This window comes from Vanacampus margaritifer, chromosome 1, assembly GCF_051991255.1.
Source record: "Vanacampus margaritifer isolate UIUO_Vmar chromosome 1, RoL_Vmar_1.0, whole genome shotgun sequence".
In the NCBI taxonomy this organism is placed as follows: Eukaryota; Metazoa; Chordata; class Actinopteri; order Syngnathiformes; family Syngnathidae; genus Vanacampus; species Vanacampus margaritifer.
The window spans coordinates 6,514,329-6,534,797 of record NC_135432.1 but is presented as its reverse complement, the minus strand read 5'-3'; the positions used below and the strand labels follow the sequence as shown (position 1 = coordinate 6,534,797).

The window sequence follows — 20,469 nt, the reverse complement described above, 5'->3', positions numbered from 1 at the left end:
CACACACATAGACAAATACACACAGTGTGTTTCATGTCTTACACCACTTCAACATACCAGCTGTCATTACACCCGATGATTGTCTGCTGGATAGAATGTTCAATAGTTCAATGTGTTCAGTGTTATGTGCCAAAGAGGCCTAATCTAACAGTGTCAAAGGCTGACATGATGATGACTCTAATATACATTCTACTTGAAATCCACTACATTTTCTGCCAGAAGCTGACAACGTGCCAGATACCACCAAGGTCAAGGGTCAGGACACAGTAGTGATTTACAATCTGTAGTCATGAAAGGTATGGGTCAGGGCCAAGACAATTTAGATACAGCAACTTTATCTGTGGCCTTTTCCTTCCTTTCTTGGCTCCCTTCACTTTTTTTTTTTTTTTTCATGACAGTTTCGATAATGGAAATTCTTTATTACACTGTTTTGGGGCACGACCCACCCAAAAATGTGATTTCAACTATTACTAATACTTCTTCCTTTATCAGTCAAATCCCACAAACACGATAGTCCCGCAGATTTTTCATCAGGTGCAAATCTCAAAACAGTCCCAGCTGTCTTCCCTTGAAGGACAAGAAAGCCCTCAAGGCCACAGAGGTCTGTCAAAACACTTACTCTGCACCTATGAGTCATGTTACTGTAGAAAGGGATGAATATCACATAATCGCGCACTCGCATACAACTTGAAAGTAATTGCATGAAAGTAGACACTTTGTGAGCTACTCCAATGACCTAAAACTGCATTTGAGGTCAACACAGTAGCTCATAACAGAGCTGGGGGGGACTATTCTTCATACCTACCCCATTTATACACGACACATGTCTGTAAGTGTCTGTTCTTATTCATTTTTGTGAGATCACGTGATCACGAGAGATTTTTGCCTTCAAGGTTCTGCTGTTTGTGAAATGAAAAGAAGCGAAATTAAAAGCGCTCCACTAAGAGCAATTCTTTTTTTCTTTTTCTTCTGGAGAGCTCAGTATTGTTCATTCGGTAATTTTACCGATTTGACACGTCATCATCATTGCTCTCTTTTTTTTTTGTATGTGTGCGTGTGTGTGTGTGAGTGTGTGTGTGTATTCATTAGTTCACCTAAAACCTATTAAAAAATCCCATACCGTTCACCTAAACCGAACACTTCCAGCCAGAGTCGTGAGGCCGTCAGGAGACCCGAGGAAGGACCAAAGAAAAGAAAGGAAAGTGAAATCCAGCACCGACCAGACACCACCCACCAGGCCACCAACCAGAGTCCTTCACCAACCCCACTAAGAGCTCCTCTAAAACAACAGTCCCCAACTGTAGTCACTTATGCCTGTATGGATGTGGTGGAAATTTATAAACATATTCCAATCATAGGATAATCTAAAAACATTCAATATATGTTCATCCACTACTCCTGTAGTACTTCTTGTACGACATGTAGTGCTCACACTGCATTTTAGCAGTTTTTTTTGTACCTTCGAGCCACATTTGTCTCCCATGTGCGCACTCTTGTTACGGGCTGGCAGAAGCCCTGAGGCAGGCACACTCCTTCCTTCCTGTCCTATTGTCCGTAAAAGGCTGGGGGAATCCCTACACTCGGATACGAGGCCCTCTGCATCCCCATGATGTCTGATGGCGTCAACCTTTCTCACCACGGGCAACATTTGTGAAGCTGAGGAGCCTGCAGGTGAAGGACAGGACACACTTTCCTGCCTCGAGCAAGCTAACACTGCCACACATGGACTTAAATATACGGACACTTTAGCAATATTATTTGCTATAAGAAGTGCAGAACACAGAAACGTGACAATTTTATTGGCTGATTTTAGCCCTTTTTCAAAATCATCCAAATGGGACGGAGTTTTGACGATAAAACGGCAATATAGTCTTCATTTCTCGTGTTTGCACCGTTTGTCCAGTAAATTCATCGCTGCTCCATTTTGTCTAATAAGCAACTATGGAGGCAATGACATGTTATCCCCGACCTCACATGGCCATGCAAAATGTAATGCAATCGTAGATTATTGTGTTCGTGCTGCAGAGCTCTAAAAACATGACAAAATCTTCTACTCCTTGACTACCAGCCACAGCAACAAGTAGAAATAAAGTACATTATATAACATGTTCTTAAATGTACCACGTATAACAACCAGAATGGCGACCAGGGGAAAGTTTTCATAAAGTTTCAGAATTTCAGAATCAGAATGCCTTTGTCTTTGTAAATAAATAAATAAATGAATACAACGAAATTAGAGCGCCGCTCCAGTAAAGTGCTTCATGATAGTCTTAAAAACCAACATAAAAAAATATAAAACATTCTTCCCACAGCTTACACACACACACAAATTTAAGGAATAAAAAATAAAGGCACCCATTAGTAAAAATGTTTCTTATGACCGTGATGACTGCGTGTGGACACACACATTTCTTAAAACGCTTCCATATTTACAGGAAGCTTTTTAAAAACAAATGAGGAAAAAAATTGTCTCTTTGTACGTTGTATATTACATTTTATATTTCAAATGCAACTGTCAAAGATGACATGTTTTGACATGTCTCTGGTTTCATCATTTCAAGTAGAATTTTTTTTATTTATGGGCAACATGCATAAATTGCGTTTCACTAGTAACGTGACTTATTATGCTGCTTATATACTTATTACATTCATGGCCTAAACCCAAACTTTCATTCATCAGTTAATGCTTTTTTTGTATTGTATTGTATTTATTTTCATTTCTGTTGTAAAGTTAAACAAATACTAAATAATAAAGGACAAAGTTTTGCAAAACAGTCAAATGTTCCGACTGTAATGTATTTGTTACTGCAAGTCTTTAGAAGCCCAAACTGAAGTTACTTCATCCATTATAAAAAATGATTAATTAATCGGTTATCGGATTTTTTTTCCAGTCCAATATGGGAATCAGGCTAAAAGAAAAATCTGTATCTGTCAGGCCTTTCTAACCACATCTGACAACTGTGCCATTGGTACCATAAAACGACTTCCTTTTGATGACATTGCCCTAAAAAAAAATGTTCTTCCTTAAACTTCTTAAATACGTACACCTTATTTCACAACGTCAGCTATTTTCTCGACCGAATCCAATGGGCCACAACGCTGTCAGCTCGTCCCACCACAGACCAGCATAAAACATTCAAGCACCTTTGGCATTTGTTTTTCTCTGCTAGAATCTCTCTAGGATTCTTTAAGTGGTTTGTTGTCGCCATCAAACTCTCACTTCCCTCCCATTAACCAACTCACTGCCCCATATCACTTCCTTTGTCTCCACCAGATGTTCAGGACAGTGTGTAGGCCATTGGTACCAATGTACTAATAGCAGGAGGCTAATTGTCTCAGGCCATAATGTGAGTTGCTTTAACATCCAACAGGACAAGACGGCTTCTCCCGCTGCTTACAGACGAGCAAATTGGCAAAGTAGCGACTGAACTTTATTTGCGTCCTTGCGAAAATTATGTATTTCTAACGACGACTCCAAAACAGCACTGCCTCGTACCGTGACACACACGCAGACAAACATAAAGCGTTGAAAGCTGATTTTGGCAAGGCTAACTTTAAGAGCATAAGGAGGCCCCCTCCATCCACCTGGGCAATTAAAGTGGAAGCCAATTAAAATGAGTGTAATAGTCCCTAACGGGTGAGTTGTTAAACAAGATGGGGGTTATTGTCCTTGGAGGAAATGGGCCAGAACTCAAGACGTTTTTCTTCTTTTGTTCGATTCACCTGCACTTCCTGCCCCGTGCTGCCCTGTCCAAACATTTTTTTTTAATTAACCAACAGTAATGCATTCATTGGTATCCCCCCAAGTGAGAATGGATGGCTCGCAGTAGAATAAAACGCTTTTCAAAGAAAAAAAAAAAAACACTTATAAGGGAAATATCAAAAGAAACAAAACGGATTGGAAAAGCGGACTGGCTGAATGGAAAACAGGCAAAAGCGCAGCCAGCAATCTATGGTGTATACATGAAGAAATTACCCAGACGGACCCCAAGCTACTTGCACACAAATAAATAAATAAATGGCCACAAAACATTGTGGGCTGTAACACAAGAAAGGCTCTGCAATCTCTGCCCCGTTTCACTGACTGGGCCTTAATTTGCGTACTGTAAACAGTATCAGAGTTCACCAGAAAAGGATCAAAAGGTGCAACAAATTTGACTCAAGACGACAAAATGCACAGTAAAACTCCTAATAGCGGAAAACGGAAAAAGTGCAGCACCGCATGCGACTATTATCCGGCGAGGTGTGAGCGTGTGTAAGCATGTGTGAATACATCTCTCTCATGCTTTAATGGCTCAATCGCAGGAGATTAAGGGTCTAATCAAGCCAGCGTCTGCCCTAATGGGAGGAAATTGAAAGATAGACATGCTACTTTACACAGCTGATTAAGCAGCATCTGCATGCACATGCGGGTGTGTGCGTATGTGGGTGGTGATGGCCTAACATTCCCGATGTTGTTTTTCTGGATAAAAAAAAGAAGAAGAAAAGTATTTCTGATGAAGATAGCTCTGCCTAGTACCGACACATGAATGGAACTGTTTGTTTCCCCCTCACCAATAAAGTGGCTAAGTACCTGGCTAGAAACATTACTACATGAGGAAATGAATGTTAGCGATAGCTGTACTTGGCAGACGTTCACAAAGCGGACCGTTATAATGGGTTATGATTGGCAGGCTTGCCAAAAAACACAGCCCAACCCAGCAGGGGAAAAAGATCCTTCTGACTTATTGTTGCTTTCAGCAGAGGTGAATAGTAACTCGCCAAATGACCCTGTTATAGTCACATACATTTTTTGTCTAAATCTACATGTCAGAGTAACTTAAATGCAACTTACATTTTACATTTACAGACGCTCCCCTACTTACGAACATTCGAGTTCCGAACAACGGTACATACGAACATGTCTGCGCGCATGCGCGCATGTCAAAAAATGTTCGGAAAGAGATGCTGTAAATTAGATTTTGTATTGCGCGCCTTTTTCCGAGTACTGTAGTGCTTCTTTCCGCCGCTAATACCGACGCTTGACGCTGTGAGAGCTCACCCAGCATTGGAGGCTCAGCAACGTGTCGAGGAGGAGGAGGAAGAAACGCCTGTCCCCATGAAGAAGCCATCGCACTCTTCGAGCAGCAAGACCCAAATATTGAACGTTGCACAAAGGTTGCAAATCAATTGAATGATGCCATACAGTGCTACCGCATCATTTATGATGAAAAAAGAAGAAAACTGTGCAATCGTAGTTAGATCGCTTCTTTCGGCCAGTTTCTAGTAAATCCTCCAAGGAAGATGATACTCATCAACCCTCATCTTCTTCTCCTCGACCCTCAACTTCTTCCTACATTGAAGTTACGGAGGAGGAAGTAACTTTTGAAGCCCATTCCAGCGACGACGAAGAACCTCTCATGATATAAAATCCTCCTCCTCCTCCATCAAATCCTTAAGCATCGAGTACATCTTCCAAAAGTAAGTTAAACTTCATTTTATTTACCTTATTACGTACATGTACATACTGTGTGTGTCTCTCGCTCTCTCTCTCTAACATACGTAGTACAGTACTGTACGTATTCTCTTTAAACATAAATTATAATACAAAATATAGCACTGAAGCAACTTACGAACAAATTCACCTTACGAACGATCGCTCGGAACGTAACTCGTTCGTAAGTTGGGGAGCGTCTGTACTTGAGTATTTTTGTAACAAACATGACTTTTTATGTGTTCCACTGAGCTACATTCCACTAACTACTTCTAACTGTATCTACGACTGCTTGTCATGATTGTGTTTTGAGTTGGGTAATGGGGCCGTTGTGTTATCGATGTATTATACTTATGCACGGTACCCGTCGGCACGGGCTGGCATTGTGAGTCCATGCCCGCCCTGGCAGTCAGCCGTGCCCGCCCGAGCTGTTTTATGAGCCCTCGCCAACTATCTATTCTTCCTATCAAGTCACGTAAACTTGTGCCAATGCGCTTTGGAGTGCCAGCCAACCACATACCTCCTTTCAAGTTTGGCTTCGGGATTGGGGGTGAGGGAGTGGGGAGATCAGGGGAGACGCGTACTCTGCAGACACGCATAAGACAAATCCACTTCCGGGTTAACGAACGGCGCGCGCGCGCCTGCAGTTCCGATGTCCGAGCAGTGAGCACGTCATGCCGCTGTCTTTTTGTGGATTAAAACAAGTGATGCAAAGCAACGTATTGTAATGGGAGCCACCAAACGCCAAACCTCATAACTGGGAATCCTGAGTCCACTGGTTACTACGTTCACATGTGAGTGGCAAATTTTAATCACATGCATAGAGAAATTGTATAATAATGTGGTTAACAGAACCACGCAGGCACACAAACACTACAACAACTTAAATTGGAGCATAAAATTATTTATCACTAAGCACAGTTGCAGTACAATGTGAGTTGAATTTTGTTTGTTTTTTTATTGCCAAGTTTGTTAATGTTGATAACTGTCATTAAGTTGTCATTTTAAAACAGCACTTTTACGCATCCTTTTGGATGGATATTTTGTTATATATCGTTATTGTATATGATCGACATATCTCAACTCCATTTATAAAGCACTTTAAAAGCATCCATTGCTGCATACAAAGTGCTGTACATGGAATGGAATTCAGTCTTGCAGTAGAGACAAGCGAGAAAAAAATATCACCAAAAATTTATTATAATAAATATCACGAGCAGGTTTTAAACTAGCAAGTTTACAAGGCAAATAAAATGAATATTAAAAAATTAATAACAAGACATAGGGAAGTGAATAAGTATATAAAATAAGTATCAATAAAATAACACAAAATACAGAAGGCCCCATAAAACACTGAAACGATGCAGTCTCTTGCTGAGTCAAATGCCAAAGAATAGAGATACCTGGCAAAAAATATTGAGATATGAAATTGTGTCCATATCGTACATCCCTAAATCTAAAAAGCAAATGAAAGCAAGTCATTCATTCAGACATAGTTGTTTACAAAAATGGTAAGCAGTTTTGTTGCAAATGAACTTTTAAGTTGAATAAATGCAAACAGAACTACACACTTTTTTTTTTGTTTGTCTTTTAGATTTCAGAATGAACTGCTGCTTTTAAGTGACAGAAAATATTTCTGAGCATTTTTGCAGTTGTCACAACACCACTATTCAGCCTGAAGAACATTAGATTTAGGTTGAAGAAGTGCCCCCTCCCTCCCCCCCACAAAATAATGCTACCCCATACCTGCCAACTTTTGAAAGTGAAAAAGCCTAGTAGCTAGGGTCCAGGGGCCGCATGTCGACGTCCGGTGGGGGGTTCAGGGGGGTGAAGCCCCCCTGAAGCCAAAGGATTTTTAGCATTTTCAGGGCTTAAAATGCAGCTAAGAAGTAACAAATTTTACATTTTTTTCACAATCACAACCTCATGTTTACTGTCAATTTACCTTAACTGTACTGATGGAAATAATCAAAAGAAAGTTCTTTAAAGCTCAACAATTTATTTAATATAACAAAGTCATAGAAAACCCTCATAAATGAATGATATCCAAATGTTCTCCATGTTATACAAGCTACAGCCTAAGCATTATTTGTTCTCCATTGTGCATCGTTTTGATTTTTTCAACTGGTCTTTCGAATGGGTCACACTAAGTTAAGATTTTGTATTGCGCGTAGTGCTTCTTTCCGCCGCTAATACCGCCGCTTGGCGCTGTGAGAGCTCATTGGAGGCTCTGCAACGTGTCGAGGAGGAGGAGGAAGAAACACTTCCCCCCGTGAAGAAATTCGAGGCGAAACTGTTGGCGGAGGGGTTTTCGCTGATAGATAAAGCCCTCGCACTCTTCGAGCAGCAAGACCCAAACATCGAACCTTGCCCAAAGGTTGCAAATCAAATAAATGATGCCACACAGTGCTACCGCGTCATTTATGAAGAAAAAAAAGGAAGCTGTGCAGTCGTCGTTGGATCGCTTCTTTCGGCCAGTTTCGAATAAATCCTCCAAGGGAGATACTCGCCAACCCGCATCTTCTTCTCCTCGACCCTCAACTTCTTCCGACGTGTTCTTCCATTAAGTGTCTCTCGTTCTCTCTCTAACATTGCACTGTACTGTACGTATTCAATCTATTTTATTAAAAGTTTTTTTCAGTACAAACCAATGCCGTTTATTTGTATACAAGCCTTAAACATACTTATATAAACCTTCAATATACTTATATAGGCTTTAAACATAAATTATAATACAAAATATAGCGCTGAAGCAACTTACGAACGACCGCTCGGAACGGAACTCGTTCGTATGTTGGGGAGCGTCTGTACTTCGCGATCTCGTGGTGGAATGTTTTTCATTCTTTATTTACGATTTTAATTTTTTTTTTTTTCAAGGGGAAAACCGTAGTTTTTGTAATGCAACCGTAACACCGTAATGGGTTCAAGAAAACCGTACTCATTACGGCAAAACCGTAGTAGTTGGCAGGTATGCTACCCCCACCCCACCCACCCCACCACAGTCATTTCTTTCTGCAGACGGGTCTGCTTATGCAGTTACCATGTGCCTTATGATGATAATGTGATGACAATAATGTTTTAGCCTTATTAGCCACTCTTAGTTTGCCAGATTTTATGCAGTTACAGACGCTCCCCACCTTACGAACGAGTTACGTTCCGGACGATCGTTCGTAAGGTGAATTTGTTCGTAAGTTGCTTCAGTGCTATATTTTGTATTATAATTTATGTTTAAAGCCTATATAAGTATATTGAAGGTTTATATAAGTATGTTTAAGGCTTGTACAAGTAACCTGCATTGGTTTGTACTGAAAAAAACTTTTAATAAAATGGAGAGAATACATACAGTACTGTACTGTACTACGTATGTTAGAGAGAGAGAGCGAGAGACACACACACAGTATGTACAGTACATGTACGTAATAAGATAAATAAAATGAAGTTTAACTTACTTTTGGAAGATGTACTCGATGCTTAAGGAGATGATGGAGGAGGAGGAAGAGGATTTTATATCATGAGAGATTCTTCGTCGTCGCTGGAATCGGCTTCAAAAGTTATTTCCTGCTTCATGGGGACCGGCGTTTCTTCCTCCTCCTCCTCGCCACGTTGCTCAGCCTCCAATGAGCTCTCACAGCGCCAATCGTCGGTATTAGCGGCGGAAAGAAGCACTACGCGCAATACAAAATCTAACTTACAGCATTTCTTTCCAAACATTTTTCGACATACTGTACGCGCAGAAATGTTCGTATGTACCGTTGTTCGTAACTCGAATGTTCGTAAGTAGGGGAGCGTCTGTACTATGTTTCTTTAGATGTGATAATGTGGTCAGCTGCCAAGCAGTTGCTATGCGCCTCTTATTTTGCAGTCACTCGTACTTTGCCATGTAGGCCTTTAGTCTGTCATATAGCCCTAGCGAGAGTTACTGAATGACACTTTTGTGTCGCAGTTTCTCTCAACACGTTGTGGTTTGTTATCCGTACCCTTGCATGCGAGCTTTCTTCTATACAAGATGTTCTTCCATGCATCCAGTCCTGCTCTCTCAATTGAGGTTTCATAGTCAAGGTTTCTCCGTCAAGTGTTTTCTTCAAGGCCAGGACCTCACGTGACACTCTAAACTAATTATCTGGAGGGCTACATTTTACTTCTACTTGAGTCATGTTATTCTAAAGTAACAGGACTCTTACTGGAATGCAATTTGTGGCTAGCTTACCCACCGGCTACCTACCGCCTTTAGGTGTCTATTTTATGAGAACGGATGATGAAACAATGCATTGAATGACATACAGACCAATGACAAAACAGCATTCCACAAGAAAATCCCTTTTCCCCAAACCAATTACAGTGTAAAACATTCAGCTCTAAAGACTCTTTGGAAACATTTCCATTCCGCATTGAATGTGTGGCGGGGTCCAAAGCTCCATTTCGATCGAGCGATAACTGGTTTGCCATTGAGGCGCGTTTGAAAGCTTGCTAATGAGCATATGTGAGTGTCACTGTAACAAGTGAGCAGCAGCTCGCGTGAGTGTGACTCCACGGGGACCTGTCAAGCCATCAGGCTTATCATGCGGGTGAGAGGTCTGCATGGCGTCACTGAATATCTCTTCACCTCCTGTGCAAACATGCTGGTGTCACAGCACTTCTCTTCCCAGGGGAGGGGGACCGCGGATGGGGTGAAAGAAACAAACATATGCGGAGAGGACAGGCGAAGAACACAAGTGTGTACAAATGTGAGAGTGCGAGTGCGGAAAGGACGAGCGTGAAACAAACAGACTGCACACAAAAGTGCGAGGGAGTGGAAAAAAGTTGTGTTTTGTGTCAACCGCTGCTGAAGATGTTGCAAATAGACAATTAAAGAGTGTGTGAGTGATCTTGATGCTAAGATGTCTATGGTCTGGTACGCACATGGATTTTTCCCCCAAAATTTTTTGGTCTGTGACAGATTATATCAGCACAGAGCCTGTCCTTAGGGACAAAAATCTTGCATGATGACACATGACCTGACAAAAACGGGTAACAGACACTCTCAGATGTGTGCCGATGTTACCAATATGGGTGCAACGGTTTCAGATTTTGGTGTACAATTATAGTCTGAGAAAAAAATGCGGTTTTGACATAAAAAAAAAATCACATCAGTGTCCTTTGAAAATGTTTATTTTTAACAATAAAAAATAACTGAAAATAGATTTTTTTTTTTAAGTTGCTGCCTTTTAAAACAAACAGCAGATTAGACTGCTCGTAGACTCTTAAAATAGGGCCTGTACCCTCTTTTCTTTCATCTTTCAATTTCTTTCCGTTTCAAACATACTTACAGATAAAATGTTCATCCAGCGAAATGCGTATGCCGAGATTTGTTTCTTGGGAGTCCCAAGATGGCGGCCTCACGGCTTTAAAAGTCTCAGCCTAAAGACTTTCCAACGGCCGGCCGTGGATGAGGGGCTCGCGGTGTGCCGGTGGTTCCCACTCAACCTAGTCCAGGCCAGGCAGCAGCCGGCGCGGGGATGCCCCCTGCCGGTGCCAGCCTCGGAACCCTACCCACAACCGTTGGGTACGCAACTCTCGCGAGCAGAAATAAGCGGTGTTGTTAAACGGCTGCAGTCATTTTAATCGTAATAATAATTCATCGTAAAACCGGTTAATTGCTGCACCCTTAGATTATTTCCGAAGAGGACCAGATGCAGGAGTGTTAAAAAATGTTGTTGTCAAAAAAGAAAGTTTTTTTTTTGTTTTCGGGAGCTTCTTTGAGAAGCTATATTAGATTCCACCACACAGTTCACAGAGTCAAACCTCTCTGATATAAGTCATAAAATAGCAGGGCATTTGACATCGCAAATATCGGAAAAAAACAGCAGAGTTGTCTTTATGTGTGTACCCGGCCTAAGTGACTTAGTGGAGCAGCCAGAAAAACGAGCTACGGCCTAAGCAGTGTGCCGGAACTTCTCTCATCTCAGCGCATTTGGTTTGCTCCCATTCTTCATTAACTCCATTAACAGATGAGCCACGGCGATTAGCGAAGCTTCCCGCTGATTCAGCTCTCACGCCGCCACCCTCCGCACCCCTCGCCTCTCCTATCCTCTCCCCCTCTGTTTCTCTCCTGCCGCCTACTTCCGATGCAGACACACCAACTGATGTGTGTTTGCATGTGCATAGTTGGCTGTATGATAGTAATTTGAAAGAATTGCTGACGCTTTTTGCTATTTTTGTCTCGACACATTGCATAGTTTGTCACTTAAGTCACAGTAAGTTAACTGCAGAGGTATCCACAGAGGTCCAACTTCATCTATGACTCCCTGCAGTGCCCGTTCGACCAAGTTCTACTGCTTTGCACCTCTAGCGGGCAATGTCGGGGGGAACTCAACCTTCCGTGCACAGAGCAATTAGCCACGGCAGGCTATTTAGCCAAGAAGAAAACAAAAAACATGCATCGTCTGACTAGTAAACCTCTCGCTAAAATAGCTCTCAATGGAGGGCAGACAGCACAAGTTGGAGCAGCCTCAAATGATGTGCATTCGTAGATCCAACAACTACATATGCCTCAGTGTGGTCAATAAAATCAACTGAGAAAACACGACCATGAACCCAGATAACTTTGTAGGTGTAAAGTCAAAGCTTGATGGGTTCATTGTTGGCTAATGGCTAATGTTGGCTAATGAAATCAGAAACATAATTTCAGGTAATAAAAAAGATATGTTAAGTCTTTCTTGCATTTTGTAATATCTAATCTCTAATAGTTCCAACCACCGCAGAATTCCTAAATCGCAAGGTTTGGGTTAGTTTAATGATGATGACAGTTTGACCTTGCAATTGCTTGTTTCTTATGGTAAACTATGATTTCAAGCAACATTGTTATGGAAATTCCATGTTTTTAATCATTTAATGGTCCACAGTATTGTTAAAAAACATATAATGTGTACGCCATAATTTGAATGTCATATTAAATCAAAGTTCTCAAATTGGAACCGACACACTTGGACATGGAAATCAAGTTATTGCAATTCATAAACAGCTAAACGAACCAGCCGTAACTAAAGCTGGTCACACGCTTCCCGACCAAGGAAATTAAACGCCCGACAACCTTGCATCTTATAAGATTGTTACATTGTTATATGTTACAAGATTAGCTTTATGCATAAGGTGCGTTGACAGTGGATTTGTCCTAAAAAAAAAAAAAAGGGTCCAAAACGAGTCAAGCCAACAATCATAAATTCAATATTTACGGCCCCAAATCTTCTGAGGCATTTAACTCCATAGACTGTGATGTGACATAATGTAGCCATAGAAGGGCCAAAACATGCCTTACGAAAATTAAACTGCACTAAAAAAAAATAGCCGCCAGAGGGTGCTAGAACTGCACAAATTGAAATCAACCTGACTTTTTTTAACAGATGTGCTGCTTTTAATATTGTGACATGACGACAACGATATATTGTGACAGTTTTAATATCGCGATATTGCCGTTATCATTACATCACTACCCAGAAGTGCCTGCTTGTCTTTGTGCTCGTGATATCACATGAGAGCTCTCCCTCAGAGGACTTAATTTTTAATCGGTGGAAGATTGTCTTCATGCGTGTGGGGATGTATGTTGAGATTATCGGAGCATCTCACACTCCATACGACCAAAAATGTTAAATGACCGATTTTCCGTCTGCCAAAGATAAAAAATCTTTTAAGATTTGAAAAAACTTGGCATGAGCATCCGGCCTAAGAGAGTCTTGTGTATGAGCTGACGACAGAGTTGGACCAGAAAGAGCCTGACAAATGTCCATCTTTGCACTTGATCCTCTTTCTTGGGAACACTGGTCCATTTCAATGTGAGCTGGAGTTTACTATGGATGTAACTGAGACAAGTCCTGTTGTCTTGAGAAAGAACCAATGCCATCCTTGGAGACAGTTAACGTCTGTAGAAGTTGCCTCGACATAACAGGTCTGTCAAAATCACAAGATAAGCCTGTGATGGAAAATTATATCATTTGTCCATCTCAGTCACAGTAGAATGCGATCGGGGTTTTGATCTGTACCTTTGGAGTGATAAATCATACAACAAAGTGGCTGCCACTCAAAAACAAAAATCCCCCTCCCCTTATCTGAAGGGTCGTCACAACGGTTTCAGGAAAACAACAACAATAACAACCGCAACAACAAAAAGACTTTGGAATGCACAATGGTGGGGTTCTCGCCTCTTAGATGAATCAGGACACACACGGTTACGCACCGTGATATTCCTTTTCTTCTCCCCGTCTCCAACTCCAACGCTTTCGGTTTTGCGTCGCAAAATTAATGACCTGCCAGTTGACTGGAGTCAAGCTGTTTTTTGGTCTTGTGGCATGTTGTTGATTGTGAGTGAATACCTCTGAAGGTGGGTGCGCGCAAACGCTCGTTTGCATAATGCTTTTGGTTGTCTGCGCGGGTAGTGTACGCCACATGCATTCTTCTTTTAACGAGAGCCTGTGCTTCGAGCATAACAGCGGCCTGAGGAAGCCGGGGCGGAATTCTTTTTGCCCTTTTTGACACAGGAACGCTAGCGAAAAGTTAATGACACTCAATGACTATCTTCTCTATTACCTCGTACTGTATATGACTACTTCTACCCCAATGTACGCCTTGTTTACACCCCACCACCTTCAAGTGTGTACCAATCACTTCAAATGAAAACCCAAGTGTCGTGTTTGAGACCGCTAGCTTTGGCACTCGCGACATTCATAATCCAGACAAATTCATTTTACCGCTCGTCAAGGCTGAATCTCTATCAGACTCTTACTGCTCCGCACCGAAGAACACAGGAGAGAAGCCTCGCCATCTGGCCGTGTGTCAAAATAATATCATTTAAATTGTTAAGTGATTAAATGGCTTCTTTTCATTGGAAAGATTTGACTCTCCAAATGCAGTTCCAGGTAATGTGTATCATTTATGTTCAAGCGTTCTCTCCGGCGCTGCATTTTCTTTGTCCCGTCACTCTTTGTCTTGCTCGTCTTTGTCTCGTCTTGTCTCAAGCCATTTTCAGACACCCACAGTCCAACCTTCCACAAAGACTTGCAGTCCTGCATTTGATCCATTTAAAAGCCAGAATATGGAGCAGGCTTCCATTCTTCTTCCACTGACTCCGTCTATTACATGAATAAGAGGCATGGCTAAACGTGCTGCATAATTTGTACTTTTAATGGCAGAGCCTTCCATTCTTGTGACATGACTTAATCAATAACCGGGCCTGTCGCACTCTCAGCCCAGACTCAGCTGGCGTTTTATTAATTTTGAACAGGCGCACTAACTAGGCGTCTACTGGCGAGAGGCATTTCACACGGGATAATAGGCACTCTGGATTGATAGGTTCATTCCATGGATGCTCAAGCCCTCATCCCTCTCTTCCCCCACTCTATCGCTCTACCCCTTTATCTCTCTCCATCTCCCTTTCTCTCCCTCTGTCACAGAGTGATTTAGAGAAGACTCTGGGATGCCTGTGTGTGTGTCAGCCAAGGGACGGGAGAGAGATGGATAAATAAAATGGTAAGAGGGGATAAATAAAGGAATGTAAAGAAAGAGTGAGACGGGTTGTGACAGAGTCCTTGTCTAGATAACAGACAGCCATGAGCTGTGAGTGTTTGCGCTGTCTCTCAGGTGGACCAGAGACATTTATATCCGGATCGACGAGAACCAGATTTTCTGTAGGATCTGAAGAATTAAAATGTATGACATCTATAGATCAACATTCTCGTAGGATCACATTGGTTCTCGCTGACATATGACCTTATAACCTAGGGCAGGCCGTATCAATCACACAAACTTCATCTTAGTAAATAATAGTGTTCCAACGATCAATCGAATAGCTTGAGTCATTTGAATATTTTAAAAAAAGCCTGCCTCAAGTGTTGTATGTCTAAAGTTTGGGATCATTTCAACGTTAAAAAAAAGCGCGGAACAGCACGGTCATGTTCCTGTTCTCTGCCTGTCTGCTATGCTTTTTCTATGGCTACCATTTCTGGGGTGATGGCTGGTGGGTGGAGCCTCCTGTGGCACACCTGTTGGCAATCAAAACCAGCAGAGTATAGGTGCAGTAGGAGCAGAAGGACAGCCAGCACTGGATTTTTGTATCATATTGCTCGCTCCAATAGCCTTTACTATTTCTTGTTCTTATGTTTTACTACAAGTAGTCCTTACTTCATCTTATCTGGATGTCTCTCGTATTGGTAGTATTTGCTTCATGCCAAACCTTTGTCATTGTCAATGTTTGTATTTTTTTTACTGTATTTTCATGTATTATGTGCTTGTGTTTTTTTATTAAACTTTTTTGTATGCTTCTATTATGTTGAGTCAGCTTTGTTATCATAAATTCAGGAAAAAAAGCTTAACAATCTACAATCTCAAGCACAAGGTAACATATAGATAAATGTTATCTGAAGCCACCAGAGCACTTTCAATCACGAAATGAACATATAGTAAATAGTCATACTCAACTGGTGTTCAGACTGGCTAACGGTTAGCCATTCAACAGACAGTTCTACTTCTCTTTACTGGCATCCACGTCACTTACCAGGCCATGCCCCCACCTTTTGAAGCTCTACACAGATAATACAGTACAGAATATGAAGATGGTGACCCCAAATGGACAAATAAATAACAGATCACATGAAAAAAAAATTAACGCAATATAATTTTTTCAATCTGTTTATTTCAATAGTCGATGTGATAATTGGTAGAATAATAAATTCTGAAAGAGATTCTATACCTTCAACCCTAGAAAGTAATGTCTCAATGTTCAAAAAATTTAGATAAATAATTATTTGGCAAGAAAATGACAGGCAATCATGTGCAGTCCCAATAAAACAATTCTAAATATGGGACATATACCGTGTGAATCAGTCCACTTTCATCATCTTCATGATGATGTGAATCAGTATCTAATAATCCCAAAATACGGAAATTTTGACAATGATAAATCGAAGTAACAAAAATCATATTAAAGCTTCCAACTATTAAAAATCAAGATGACGAGACAAACAATTACAGACGTGCAAAATCCAAAGTATTGTCATGGCTCATAGATCTACAATAATTAAGGTCAGTCTCATCTGGAAGGAAATTTCATTTGGATCCTTTCCGATATTCCACAAAGCAAATGTCTTGCGTGTTGTAGACGCAAACATCTGGCTGTCCTGGAGCAGATAGTGATGTGCGGGTCACAGTAACCCTCGCGCTATGAGCCAAGCCTTATTCCGGAGTCACATGGCTTCATGGAATATGTTGTGTGTGTCTGGTAAAATGTGTGAGGGCTGGGGAAAAGTATTTACTGCTATCACCACAGTAAAATACCAATATCAGAAAGTTCAGGGGAAAAAATACAAATAAATAAATAAACACCACCAGACGAATCTCATTTTGCTTCAGAACCACTAAATAAAAAATTACCCTAGCCTGTATGGAAGGTTAGGTTTCAGGACCCAAATGGCAAAGCAGTGCTGCATAGTTGTAAATAACACACAGAAACAAAGTGAAGCTGTGCCAAGGCCAGCTTCATCATCAGAAGCTGCTATTTTCGAACTAACAATGTCGAAATAAGAAGTCACAAAGCTTTCTCTTTTTAAAGGTGATGTTTTTGTGTTTTGTTTTTATTGCTGTGGTTATGAGATGACATGATAACTTACAGAAAAGAACCTCTCCCCCGTCTTGCTTGTTGTTTTATCGCTGACTAAATATAGCGGATGAGGGTGGAAAGTTTCCAACATGTTTGTCCACTTTTGGTTTTTTATTTTGTAAATATCCAATCTTTAAAAGCAAATGACTCAACATTATCGTGTGGCGTTGGCGGGGGCCCGTGACTCATCTTGCTGATAGACTCGGGGACAGATGGATGGGAAAAAAGCAGGCAGCTTGAGGCAGGCTAAATACAGGAGATTTTGGAGGCAGGACAGAGGGAAATAAACAAGGTGTGTGTTTACAAGAAAGGTCCGAGGAAGAAGAAATCCAGTCAATATTGTTGACAGCCTCTTCTATTTCCACAACAGCTGACAATGAACGGCTTATCGCAAAGCTAAAACACACTAATCACGAAAAAGTGTCAATAATATTGCACGGAAAACAAAAATCAACTATCATTCCTCATCACTTGTAGGCGTTAATGAGCAATGCGTGCTGCTAACGCAACGCTGGTTGTTCAGTGCTTGCGTGAGTCACATTCAGGATGCCTTGAGTCGGACCTCGCAATGATGACAATTTTAATTAGTACAAAGTCACGTTTTGCGCAAAAGGTACTTTCTGTACCCACTGATAGCATTTTTTTTTTAATCTCATTCCTGTTCTCTCGTGTTCCTGTTCCACTTTCTCCTATTAACAGAAGACAGTTGAACACGCCCTGAAGAGATTTTCACTGACAGTTGAAACCAGTAGAGCACCGACAGAAAATAATTTGACCTTTGACCGCAGGGAAGATGGACACTGAAGCCGATAGCTTCGCGCCGGGACAGTGGACAACAATCTCTAACAGTTTGCGGTCATTTGGTTAAGAATTTCAACCAGTAGAGCGCTGATATGAAGATATGAAACATTGCTTGGCCTATCTGTGCTGCAGAGAATTTGGTGCACTCAGTAATTTACATGTGACTGTTGTGATGGTACGTTGTGATTTCTTAATTATTATAATAACAATACTTTGTTGTTTTTATGTATCTGGACTTTGGTATCCGAGCGACTGTTACACGACAAATCTTTATTGCGGCATGGCATGGCTTCATCTGAAAAAATAAATAAATCATACCCCCCCCCCCCACACACACACACACAGACACACACACACACACACTCTTAAATACTTAGCCCGTCCCTTCTTGCAATCGAGCAGATTGTTTTTGATCGGTCCCTAAGCAACCCTTTGACTCACCCAGCGACCGTATATCAGAAACGTACACTGCACATTTATTTTAATGCGGTCTACCGGTGCGGACGCGGGAATGGATGGGCCGCTGGTGGGCCGGTGAGCGCCGTGTTAGCGAGCAGCTTTACCGCATACATTAGTCACACACTCGCGGACTCCTGATGGAAAAGGAGCCGGGCTGAGATAGTCTATAGTGGTTTGAAGGGGGGGGGGGGGGGCATTGTGTGTATGTGAAGAGTATGCTTGTCTATCCCAATATGCGGGCAAGAGCCAAAGGAAGAGAGAGGAGGGGGCTACTCTGAGTAAATTTATCATAGTTATGGCTTTCTCAGGCATCCATTTTCCAGGGGACTTTTGACAGCTAGTAGTATCTGCATACTAACCCCCACCACCACCCACTGTGATTGACGGCACTGGGTTTCAACCTAAGAGGGCTGCTTACACACCTCAGTTGTGGACACACATCTGTTAACACAGACACAGACCAAATTATTATTGTAAATGTTTTGTTACATGTTGAATATATATTTTCAACCCCACTCAATTAATCGCCATGATTCTAAGTAGTAACGTTATGCTCTTAAACAGAACGGGGTAAATTCAAATTTTGGCTATGTTTAAAGCCTTTACATTTTTTTTACTTTGAAGATTTTAGGTCCTTACACAGAGCAACAAGCGGGATTTGGACACAAGTGTGATGGTTGGGCGGGCTAATAGAAAATAATTGAGAAACATCGGACTAACCTGGAAAAAATCTTATCCTCATGATCAGTAAATTGCTCCTCAAATGTAGTCATTGATTAGCAAAATTCCTCAAAGTAAAAAAGTTATTTTGAGCCTTGATGGGTATCAGGTGATTAAAACTTCTAATCGTAATTTATTGCATGACTTCAATAGTTAACTCACGAACAATCGCAAATTTTACATCTGTCCTAAATGTACAATAAAATGTACAAGTTTTCACACTCTTGTTAAAATAAAAGTGGAACAATGTTAAACTAATAGAAATATGGCGACTCTGGCTGGATTTTGAAGTGTTCGGTTTAGGTGAACGGTATGGGAATTCTTATTTATTTTTATTTTTTTTTCTCACGCACGCACGCACGCACGCACACACACACGCACGCACACACGCACACACACACACACGCACGCACACACGCACAAACACACATACAAAAAAAAAAAAAAAGGAGAACAATGATGATGACATTACAAATGATCAATACTGAGATCTCCCAGAAAAGAAAAAGAAAAAAAAAAGAAATTTCATAATAATTCAAACATTTAATTAAATTAAAAAGATGTACTGTACTGTAAAAAAAGAAAAAGAGTTTGATATTGATTTGTGTTGAGGTCATTTTTCTGCCACTAGATGGCATAATTGTATTTGTAAGACATTGGTGACAGCTCAGTGCATTTTTATTTTCATATTAAGAGCTATCTAATCTTTAACATGAAGTAACTTGTGAAATTTTGCAATTTTTTTTAAATTGTAAAATACAACTTGACCCTAGTCTCCACAAATATATACATTAAATGTATTACTGCTAAATTTTGACGTGGACGTGCTTGCTGCGTTGCTGGAATTTCCCCAGTACGGGCTTTCTATGTAAGGGGCCGACATTAATCGAGTGTTAAAAACATTTGTGCCGTTAAAGGAACATTAAATTAGCTCAAAATTAACGCACTAATTTTGACACCCCTAATATGTATATAATATACATGCATACATACATATACTGTATACCAATGGTTCTGCCAAAAAAAGAAAGTGGCGGCCAATATGCGCAATATGACTTGACACGTATAACGGAAGGTGTGGGGTTCCACTGGGTACAATTCTGGGGCCTCTGCTGTTTTCATTGTTTCTATAACTATAAAATTAAGTTGAGTTCTAAATAGCTCGCTAACAAAATGAAAGATACACTTCCCACATCTGCATGGAGATGGGCAACACACAACGCTTGCTGAATTTAAGGTGAAGAGAGACAGATTCGATGAAAAGGCTCCTCTCCCTGTTCATTGTGTTCATCAGTATACCCTTTACCTATGTCTTGGATTTTGAAAAAAAAAAATCACATTTTATTTTTCAATAAAGAAGTGTTTGGTGAATGCGCACAGGAAAGTGCTGGGG

General features: G+C 40.9%; 1 long non-coding RNA gene across 4 annotated transcripts in view; it reads right to left on the bottom strand.

The window, feature by feature from the left end:
* LOC144057812 (uncharacterized) overlaps positions 1 to 20,469 on the bottom strand; it is a 243,209-nt gene that overhangs the window by 157,105 nt on the left and 65,635 nt on the right. The gene's annotated exons all lie outside the window — the stretch shown is intronic.